The sequence below is a fragment of the Diceros bicornis genome, chromosome 26 (assembly GCF_020826845.1).
Source record: "Diceros bicornis minor isolate mBicDic1 chromosome 26, mDicBic1.mat.cur, whole genome shotgun sequence".
NCBI lineage: Eukaryota > Metazoa > Chordata > Mammalia > Perissodactyla > Rhinocerotidae > Diceros > Diceros bicornis.
Genome location: NC_080765.1, coordinates 20,895,256 through 20,906,655, shown reverse-complemented (window position 1 = coordinate 20,906,655; position 11,400 = coordinate 20,895,256).

Here is an 11,400-nt window from a genome sequence, read left to right as displayed (position 1 = left end):
GAAAGAGAAAAATAATGAAACCCTTTAGCAATTGGAGAAACAATAAAAGCATGCTTAAGCAAAGTTGTTGATATTACATTCCTGATAAAAAAGATAATTTCTTTAAAAAAAATTTGGTAACAGGTTTCATTTTTCTAAATTGGCCTTCTCCCTAAAAAGATTATCACTGACCTAGAAAAAAAGACATTCTTCAGATAATCCTTAAAAATTTTTGTTTCTCTCAGCCAAGCTTTTGAAAAGTACTGAACGGAGGGAGCAGGAGACTGTTCCATAGGTTAAGGGCAGAGCCACATACGCTCCACATCAGCCAAGCTGGGCAGTGCCTCATCTCCTTGGGAAAAGAGGATGCGCAGAAATTGGAAGTCATTCCACTTCTGGTCAGGGTTGTTCTGTGAAGATCTTGCAGGCAGGGCTGTATGTCTCCTCAGAAAATAATCTGGGGTGTCTGCTCTAATGCACACTGGAATGGGTGCCATCACAGAGCAAGGCTGCAAACATTTTAGTTTGGAAAACTGTTAAAGCAAATGTAACCCATGGTAAGGTTACCAGATAAAATAGAGGATGTTCAGTTAAATCTGAATTTCAGATAATCAAGGAATAATTGTTTTGTATAACTATGTCCCATGCAATATTTGGGATATACTTATACTAATAAATTATTTGTATTTATCTGAAATTCAGATTTAATTGGGTGTCCTGTATTTTTATTTGCTAAATCTGGCAACCTTATTCCCTTGGCCATAACATTTTCTCGCTAAGTTACTGTGTTGTTGCCTCTCTGCATGGAAGAATGAGACTTTCTGAAGTGTGCTCCAAAATAACATGAGATGGGGCCTAAAATGCACACTCTATCTTACTCAATGGAGTGACCTTCTGCGTGGGAGTATTTGAGAGACCATTGATAAAAGTTAACATTTGACTCTACTCTGTACCAGAAGCCAAGTTGACCGGTATGATCAAGACTTGCCCTCCTGGAGCTCCCCCTTGTGGCAGGAAGAGTAACTGCTCCTTCTTCTATTTCTCTCTGCCGGGCACCCCCACCCCCTGCCTCGGTCACTTGGTCTCCAGGGACCACGCTGGCACCAGGTCCTCTCCTGCACCTCCCATCCTTTCCCCCAGTACGGATCCCAAGCGGCTGAGGCCTACTGGAGCCAGAAACTGCCCCAGGACTCAGCACTTCTGTCTTAAATGAGCAGCCCTACTTCAAGAGTACCTCACTTTAGTGAGATGCACTATATGCCGTTTGGAAGGTGGTTCCTGACAGAAAGAGGAAATGATCTGGGTTGGGGTCTGGGATAGAGACCCTCTGCCTCTGAGAAGAGCAGCTTTGGGGTTCTCCTGCACAAACTGGACGCGTGTGGCTGAGCCCGGTGTAGCCACTGGGGATGAGAGAGGAGGCCAGGAGAGGATGGGGGTGAGGGCAAGACTTTTGAGAAGCAGCTAGAGGCAACATGGCCCTGACTTGAAGGCCTGTGCTCTGGAAGCTTTCTGGACCCCGTGGTAAACGTGGGGGATGGGGCATGGTGGGACCTTGGGTACTCATGACATAGCGGATATTTCTCCTGTACGTTCTTTGTGTTTCCTGAATTCTAAATATCTAAAATGAGAGTGTGTATGAGGAGGGAAGCTGTAGGTAGTAGAAACTCATTCAGACTATCTTACTCAAAAACAGGCACATTATTATAAGGATATTGAGGGTTTCTCATTGAATCCCCAGAGTTCTCAAAGGAGAGCTACCTGTGCTGGACTTCTAGACCTGTACTGTCCACCACAGAGGTCCCTAACCACGTGTGGCTACTAAAATTAAAATTAATTAAAATTCGGTTCCTTAGTCACACTAACGCCATTTCAAATGCTCAATACCACATGTGGCTGACTAGTGGCTGCCGTACTGGACAGCACAGATATAGCACATTTCTATCATCGCAGAAAGTCTTGTTGGGCAGCCACTGTTCTAGGTTATTTGTCTAGCTTACAATAACCATTCCTCCTATCTGCTCCCTTGATCCAGAGGAGTGGGGCCTTAGCTGCTATTAAATCAAATTTAACAATTATTTGCCGCTGCTTAAAAATCTTCTGTGGCTGCTCAGGGCTCTTACAATAAAACTAAACTCCTCACTAGGGCCTACAATGCCCTGAAGAAACAGGTCCCAATCTCATACGATCTCATATTATCAGCCATTTTGAAAGACACAACCTCACCTCCCTGGTCAGTTCTTGGTCCAGGACCATTGACTCAAGCTAGGCCGATCAGGATACTGGGAACGATGGTGGCCTGCTGGTGACTGTGACTGGCCCTGCCCTCTGATGGATTGGTATTTCTCATAGTTATATACAGAGGGGCACTCACTTTTATCTTGGTTTTGGAATTGGGTTGGCTCCCTTGATAGTTGACCTTTCCTGTAAATGGTCTTAAACTTCTGATCACCAAAGGCCACTGCCTTGGTTAGGTTAGTACATGAAATGTCTAGGGTATGACAGGCCAATTTATACTTAGCCCCAGTCGGCTCTTAGAAGCAGCCATGTGGTTTCCTGATCTCTTTTTGCTAGGGATGATTCTGCAGAGGGCTATATCTTAGGAGATTTGGGTACAGCCAGGGATTTCCAATTTGATTTGTACCCTGCTTTCAGGTTGATTTTTATAATACACCGTAGTTTAGTGGCTTTTTTGTGTGTGTGAGGAAGATCAGCCCTGAGCTAACATCCATGCCAATCCTCCTCTTTTTTTTTTTTTTTTTTTTTGCTGAGGAAGACTGGCCCTGGGCTAATATCCATGCCCGTCTTCCTCCACTTTATATGGGACGCCGCCACAGTGTGGCTTGACCAGTAGTGCGTCGGTGCGAGCCCGGGATCTGAACCCCGGGCTGCTGCAGCGGAGCACTCGCACTTAGCCGCTATGCCACCCGGCTGGCCCCCGTAGTTTAGTGGCTTTAATTCTAGTTCAGGAATTGGCAAACTGTGGCCCTCAGGCCAAGTCCAGCCATCAGCCTGTTTTCAAATAAAATTTTATTGGAACACTGTCACTCCCACTCATTTACGTATTGCCTATGGCTGCTTTTTTCTACAAAGGCAGAGTTGAGTACTTGTGACAGAGACCTTTATGAATCCTAAAATATTTACGATCTGCCCTTTACAGATAAAGCTTAATGACCCTTGTTCTAGATGGTGAACTTGTGGACCAAATTCCCATTTAAAACTATTTTAAAAAGCTAAAATTATATCATTTCTAAAGATCATCAATGAATAAAACAAAGATCACCAAAGTTTAAAAAAGAAAAAGGCTGAATGTACTTGACAGGTGAGGGAACTCATCAGTAAAGAAGAAATTCACGGATGGGGTTGCCAAGAGGGGGAAGTCAGGAGAGTTTTAAGTATTAGGAAGGGGTTTTCATGGTAATATGCTAATTAAGAATTAAAAACTAACACTTTGGATAGAATGGAATGAATCCATAGGTCTGACCCAACGGGTTAAAACAAGTCCCATTGCTCATTGGGAAGGAAGGAGTCTTCAGTTAGGTCCAATAAGGGTCTGGCATCCAGGAGTCACTCAAAGTCCATACCTGTTTTTAGCTTCAGCTGGTTCGAATCAGTGTGATGAAACATAATATTCAGTTTTGATATCTCTTAGGCAACTGTTGCTGTAAACAGAAATCTTCCTTTTTAAGAAATACACCCTAGGTATGTTTCCTGCCTATTTCAGTATACTATTTGTGATTGCTAGTGTGAGAGCAGACCAAAAGAAAAATGAGAGAAGAAGATTGTGGTAGCTGTTCCTCTCCTATTTTTTTTGGTAAAGAAGGTTGGCTCTGAGCTAACATCTGTTGCCAATCTTCCTCTTTTTGCTTGAGGAAGAGTGGCCCCGAGCTAACATCTGTGCCAGCCTTCCTCTACTTTGTACATGGGATGCGACTACAGCATGGCTTGGTGAGTGGTGCATAGGTCCGTGCCTGGGATCTGAACCCCTGAACCCCGGGCTGCTGAAGCGGAGTGCGCGAACTTAACCGCCACGCCATCGGGCCAGCCCCCCTCTCCTTCTTTCTTGCTAACCAGACCCCAATTTTCTTCAGCCATTGGGCAGGCAGCAATTTGTTCAGAGATGTAGTTCCCCTACCTCCTGCCCAGGGGGGCACAATGGTGGGTCTCAGCCTCTTGGGGTAACACTATTCCTCTCTACCAGTGATTGGTCCAATTCTGACCCAGGGGAAGTCTGCTGCTGCTTCTGAAAAAGACTTTCTTCCCCTACTAAAAAGAAAAATCTCGGGGCCGGTCCCATGGCTTAGCAGTTAGGTGGGCGCGCTCCACTGCGCACCGGCAGTCCTGGTTCGGATCCCGGGTGAGCACCAACCCAAAACTTGTCGGGCCGTGCTGAGGCGGCTTCCCACATACAGCAACTAGCAGGATGTGCAACTATAACGTACAACTATCTACTGGGGCTTTGGAGAGAAAAAAGGGAAAAAACAAAAAAAGGAGGAGGATTAGCAATAGATGTTAGCTCAGGGCCAGTCTTCCTCAGCAAAAAGAGGAGGATTGGCATGGATGTTAGCTCAGGGCTGATCTTCCTCACAAAAGAAAAATCTCGAAAGGATCGTTTTCACAAGGCAAGCCTTGTAGTCAGGAAGAGCCATGTGACTAGTTCTGGCCAATGAGCTGTGAGTGGAAATGACATGTTGCTTCACAAATTGGCCCCCATACACAGAGGGCAAGGAGTGACTGAAGAAAGAGGCAGACCACTGCAGATTGGTAGGTGGCAGGTTTAATGAGCAAGGGAACTTACAGACAAGGCTTGTCTTGGGCAGCTGCAGGACAAGTAGATCTCCACACCCACCGCCAGAATCTTAAAAGTTTATATGGAGGCCTTAACTGGGTTCAGACACATATACTGTCCAAATGGTCTCATCAACACCTTACTGTCTCAAGGCTGTGTCTTTGAAACGGCTCCCACTGTGGGAACAGTGGTCAGAGCATACATTCCAAGGACAGGGGAGTGGTTGAGGAGCCTCTGATTGCCCGGATCCAGCTCTCGGGTCAACCAGCCGTCCTCTTGCTGACCTCCTCCAACACATGGACAACTACCAGGCCGAAGCTTGAATTCTGAGCCCTTCTAACTCTGATTTTCCCCTTCCTCAGTAACCAGCAATGTTCCGGCCTGGCCCCAGAATGAGGATGATGCAGAGCAGAGCTCTCAGTCAGCCCTCAGCGGACAAGAATCAAGAAGTAAACCTGTGTGTTAAGCTACTGAGATTCTGGGGTTGTGTATTACCACAGCATAAGAATCTAGCTTAGCGGTTCTCAAAGTGAAGTCTGGGGACCTCTGTGGGTTCCCAAACCCTTTTAGAGGGTCTGCAAGGTCAAAACTATTTTCATAATAATCCTAAGAGGATATTTGCCTTTTTCACTCTCTGGAGTTTTCCAGGGACTACATAACATGAGATGACATTATCGCTCTGATGGCTAATGAAATGTGTGCTGTGTGTTCTTGTGTTTTAAAAAATTATTAGTTTTTTTTTTGTGTGTGTGAGGAAGATTAGCCCTGAGCTAACGTCTGTCACCAATCCTCCTCTTTTTGCTGAGGAAGACTGGCCCTGGGCTAACACCTGTACCCATCTTCCTCTACTTTATATGGGATGCTGCCACAGCATGGCTTGACAAGCGGTGTGTCGGTGTGCGCCCAGGATCCAAATCTGCGAACCCCGGGCCGCCGCAGCGGGGCATGCGCTCTTAACCACTACACCACTGGGCCAGCCCCCTAAAATTATTAGTTTTAATTTTTAATATATATCTATAGATAGATATAACCTATCTAAAGAAAAGTTTTTTTGGGTTCCTTTCTTCTTCCTTCTTTTCATACATATGTACATTTCCACAAAATATTTGTTTTCTTTATTTTTTTATAATTTTATTTATTTATTTATTTTTCCCCCAAAGCCCCAGTAGATAGTTGTATGTCATAGCTGCACATCCTTTTAGTTGCTGCATGTGGGACGTGGCCTCAGCATGGCTTGACAAGCGGTGTGTCGGTGTGCGCCCAGGATCCAAATCTGCGAACCCCGTTCCGCCGCAGCAGGGCGTGGGCTCTTAACCACTAAGCCACGGGGCTAGCCCCAAAATATTTGTTTTATGATACGTATTATCACACAAAAGTGTATGTTTAAATTACAGTGCTATCAGGCCGGCCCCGTGGCTTAGCGGTTAAGTGCGCGTGCTCCGCTGCTGGCGGCCTGGGTTCGGATCCCGGGCGCGCACCGATGCACCGCTTCTCCCGCCATGCTGAGGCTGCATCCCATATACAGCAACTAGAAGGATGTGCAGCTATGACATACAACTATCTACGGGCTTTGGGGGAAAAATAAACAAATAAATAAAATTAGTAAAAAAATAAATAAATAAATAAATTACAGTGCTATCCAGAGCTTTATATTTTCCCCATAGGGGAGCATCATTGCCCATTCCATTTTGGGCTTTGGGAGTACTAATATAATTTACAGAGTAGGTGGCCAGCACACCTGTTGAAGCAGTGCAGCGGTTTGGCTCTGCTGTTCCCTTCTCATTTCTTCTGCTCTTCACCCTATCCTGCGGGCCATTCCTCCTGAAACAGCCTCTGCGGTGCACACGGCCCAGTGGTGTTCCCAGCCAGCACATCAGACGCTACGGCCATAAGGTCCCCCAGCGTGCCAACTGGAATCCCTGCTGTTGGAACCTATTTTTATATTATCCCATTTATAGAATCATAGGCGCTCTCTGTTACAGGCCGTTTCCTTGTTGTTGCTTTCCCTGTGTTGGGGGAAAAAACTTACGTCATTGTATCATATTTTAACATCTCTACGTAAAAATCCTCCAGGTTTCACTGACTTTTCAGCATCAGGACATGTTTTCTCCTTAGGCCTGTGCCCATCTGCCCTCTGGCCTCTTTTTGAGAGACACAGTGTTTCCAGGGTACGGAGATTAAAAATTAAAGGTCTTATTCCTCAGGAATTTTAGAGGCTAAAGTAAAAGTCTGAATTATTTGGTCTTAGTTCTTTAATTATTACCAAAAGCAAATAGGTGTGCAGGACCTGCTTTACCTAAGCTGGAACAAAGACATCAAAGACCATCCTGAGTTTTCCTGATAAATTCCAGTTACTTTGTGGTACTTGCGTATATTCAAATGCTTATTATATTCCTTAGATAACACCACTGGATAAGAGCTATAGAAATGAATTCAAGATTCAGGAAATCTCTCACCCAGAGAGTTTATTTGAACCATTTCAATGTGAATACTACTTGTCTTGGAGAAGTAAAAGGAAGTTCTGAAGTATGCAAACCCTGGTGAATTATGACCTCATAATTCCACTACATTTAGATACATTTTGATATGATTATCAGCAAATTTTCACACAGTTTTGGTAGTGGTCCAGAGGTTTTTGCCTACTGTCATAGAAAAAGTAGCAGATAATTATGTTGAGCAGAGCTATGTTATTTTTCCTGTGGACTAAAATAAATCAGGCCTATATCTCCGGTTTTACACTCAGTGGTAGTTAGTTTTTGGGTGACGGGGTGATGTGTTTCTTCTCCTACCAAGGAGAAGAAACACATCTTGTTGGAGGAGGTCATCGAGAGGATGTGACCAACTGTTGTCCCTTGAGTGGGAGCCGGGCAATCAGAGGTTCCTCATCCCCTCTCCTGTCCTGGGAACGTACATTCTGCCCCCCGTTCCCACAGCTGGAGCCGTTTCCTTGACGAAGCTTTGAGAAGGTAATGTGTTGTTGAGACCATCTGGACGGTATTCGTGATGCGTGACTGAACCCCATCAAGGCCTCTACATACACTTTTAAGATTCTGGAAGGCGTGTGCGGTGATCCACTGTCTTGTGCCCACCTAAGACAAGCCTCAAGCCTCTTCTGTAAGTTTCTTGCCAGTTAAACCTGCCAACTAGACCTGCAGTGGTCTGCCTCTTTCTTCAGTCTCTCCTTGCCCTCTGTGTATGGGGGCCAGTTTGCGAACCAACATGTCTTCACCTAAAAATTACTAAAGCCAAATTACCCACAAAAATCCTTATTTCAATAAGTATCAGCAGGTAAGAAAACTCCTGAAATGAGAAGCAAATCTCCCAATTTTATCATGCCTGCTTTTCATGCTTTTTATTTTTTAAAGCAAAACTTTCCTAAGTTATTTCATACGAAGCTTTCACTATAGAAAGGAGTGGCTAAATTCTCTGGTTTCTAATCAGCTAACAGGCAGGAGCCTTAGGGCAAAATTCTTAAAAGGAAAAAAAACAAAAAAAAATGGTTTAGTTGGAAACAGAAAAGTCTATCGTGGAAATTACAAGAGATGCCTTTCTAGGTGTATGCGTGTGTCTGTCTGTCTGTGCATTCTTGTTGTGTGCAGCCTGGACAAACTCATCTTGGTGACCCACCAGATTTCAAAGACTTAGTATGAAAAAAACGGTGTAAAATATCTCACTGATACATTTTACTTTTTAAAACGTTGCTCCTAGAAAATTTAAAAGTACATAAGTGGAGGGGCCGGCCCCAAGGTGTGGCAGTTAAGTTCCACCGTTCCACTTCGGCGGCGAGGGGTTCGTTGGTTCAGATCCTGGGCGCGCTCCTATTCACCGCTCATCAACCCATGCTGAGGCGGCGTCCCACAAAGAAGAGCTACAACTCTACAACTATGATACACAACTATACTGGGGCTTTGGGGAGAAAAAAGAAAAAGAGTAAGATTGGCAACAGATGTTAGTGCAGGGCCAATCTTCCTCAAAACAAAACAAAACAAAAGTATATAGCGGATCTTACAGCTCAGATAGTTCCCTTGAGACATCCATTAAAAAACATTTTTTTATACGTGTAATTTTCATTTTAGTTGCCCCACAGTGAAAATCAGAACTCTTTTCTTACGTGTATCTTCCTGTCAAAATATGCAAACGAATCTGGAAAAATATATATATTTGGCATGTTAGAGTTCAAATCTTTGCATAAACAAGTCAAGCATAAACAAGTTTCTTCAGATTTGTTTGTATTTGTCAGGAAGCCCCTGTACTGCCACCTTTTCTTAGCCCTTCTCCAGTCTCCTTTTTCTTTAGAGCTAGAGACCCTAGAGGCAATGATGCGGAAGTGCCACCAGAGCCTTTACGTTACATTTCAGGTTGCAGTACTTTGGGATGCCCAATTTGTTCCCCTGGGACCTCTAACCCATTTGGAAGCGGACAGCTATGAGGAACAATTTCCTACTCTGTCACCATGACCACCAAACTCCTTGTCCCTACCCTTTCTGTCTCCTGGCCCTGCCTCCTGGGAGGCTTTCTGTCCTTGTCACTCAGACCCAGCGACCTGTGTGGCCCTCTTCCGGCTGGTCCAAGCAGGTTTTCTCTTAGCGCAGCCCAATTATCTGCCTGGTCTTTACCTTCCCAGTTCTGTTTACCATGACAACGTCTCATAGAGACACAAAACCTGAGTGGGCCCCCCTACACGGGGCACTGCCTGTCCTGGGTGCTGCCCAAGGAAATAATAAAGCAATTATTTCTTGCTTGAAGCCATACATCTTGAAAGACGGGTGAGCGAGAAAAGGACATTTATTCATGCTGTCTACGTTCCAGACCCAGATGGAAATATCATTTGATATCCACAATAGACCTACTAGGTTGCTTTCTTTTATTCCTGTTTTGAGTGATATGAAGTAGCAGAGTCGTCTTACACCTCAGGGCCTCTGCTTAGGATGGTGTGGGTTTTGTCCTGCAGAAAAGTCGTCTGCTGAGGGGCGAATTTGGGCTGAGTGAAATCCAGCTCCTCCTCTCTTCTCTTCTTGGGCCCTGCATGGGCTGCTTTGGCCTGGAGGAAGGGATCCCTTTCTCTAATTTGCAAAAAGACGCACTGCAGGCTAGAGGTGGCCCGGGTCTGGCCCAAAGCCCTCACTCCATCCCTCCACACTGTTCCTCAGTCCCAGTGAAGGCTCCTGAGAAGAAGGACTTTGCCTGATCTTCCTCCTGCGCCCTGTAGACAGGGACCAAGCCAAAGTGCCTGAGCAGGACAGGCCCTCCGTCAAGCTGGCTCCTCCCTTTGTCCCCTGTTCACCTATTCTTGGGCTGACAAATGCCTTATCTCCCTGGTCAAGTGCCTGTTGAAATGTCATCACCTCAGGGAAGGCTGACCTATCCCACCCTACCCACTGCAAAACTAATCACCCCTCCTCTGTGGTCCCACCCTGAACACTTCCCTCTGTGCTGTAAGAGTCAATGTGTTTTTTGAATTGGTCAATATGCATTCAGGGTAAAAAATTAAAATATAAAAGGGGACCCAGGGAAAAGTGAGTTTACTTCATACACTTGACCCCAAATTTCCCAGATTTCTTTGCCAGAAATAAGCACTGTTACTGATTTTCTCTTCTTGCAGAGATATTTTACGTATAAACAAACATATTTGTCAGTAACTCTCCTCCCCCGCTTTTAAACCCAAATAGTAGCATATTATACACATTGTCTAGCACCTTGCTCCCACCTCCCATTAATAACAGAAGTTGGATAGTCTTTATATCTGTACATTTAGATCCACTTCATTTTTCAAATCTCATGGTATATCCGTATTACAGTGGTTCTCAATCTGGGATGATTTGGGCCCCCCTACTCCCGCCAGGGACATTTGGCAATGCCTGGAGACAATTTGGTTATCACGACTGGGGGTTATTGCTAACATCTAATGGGTAGAGGCCAGGAATGCTGCTAAATATCCTAGAATACACAGGACATTCCCTCAAAATAAAGAATTAACTGGCCCAGGGGCTGGCCCGGTGGTGTAGTGGTTAAGTTCGCATGCTCTGCTTTGGTGGCCTGGAGTTCACAGGTTCAGATCCCAGGCACAGACCTACACACCACTTATCAAGCCATGCTGTGCCAGGCGTCCCACATATAAAATAGAGGAAGATGGGCACAGATGTTAGCTCAGGGCCAATCTTCCTCAGGAAAAAGAGGATTAGCAATGGATGTTAGCTCAGGGCTAATCTTCCTCACCAAAAAAAAAAAAAAAAAGGAATTAACTGGCCCCAAATGCCAAAAGTGCTGAGATTGAGAAACCTTGCTGTATAATAATTAAGTCAACCAGACCCTCTCTTGATGGGCACTTAGGCAGTTTCTAATGTTTTGATATATAGGCAGTGCTGCAATGGCAATGATCCACTTTAGATAGTTTAAGCAGAAAGGGATTATGATAGGTGGTTACCAAATTTCTGAGATGGTCAAGAGTCAAGCTTGGATGCTTCCCAGCCAGTAATACATACCAGGCCAAGGGTCCAACAACACCTTGGTACTTTCTTTCTTTCTTTGTTTTTTTGTGATGAAGACCAGCCTGGAGCCAACATCCATGCCAATCCTCCTCTTTTTGCTGAGGAAGACTGGCTCTGAGCTAACATCTATTGCCAATCCTCCTCCTT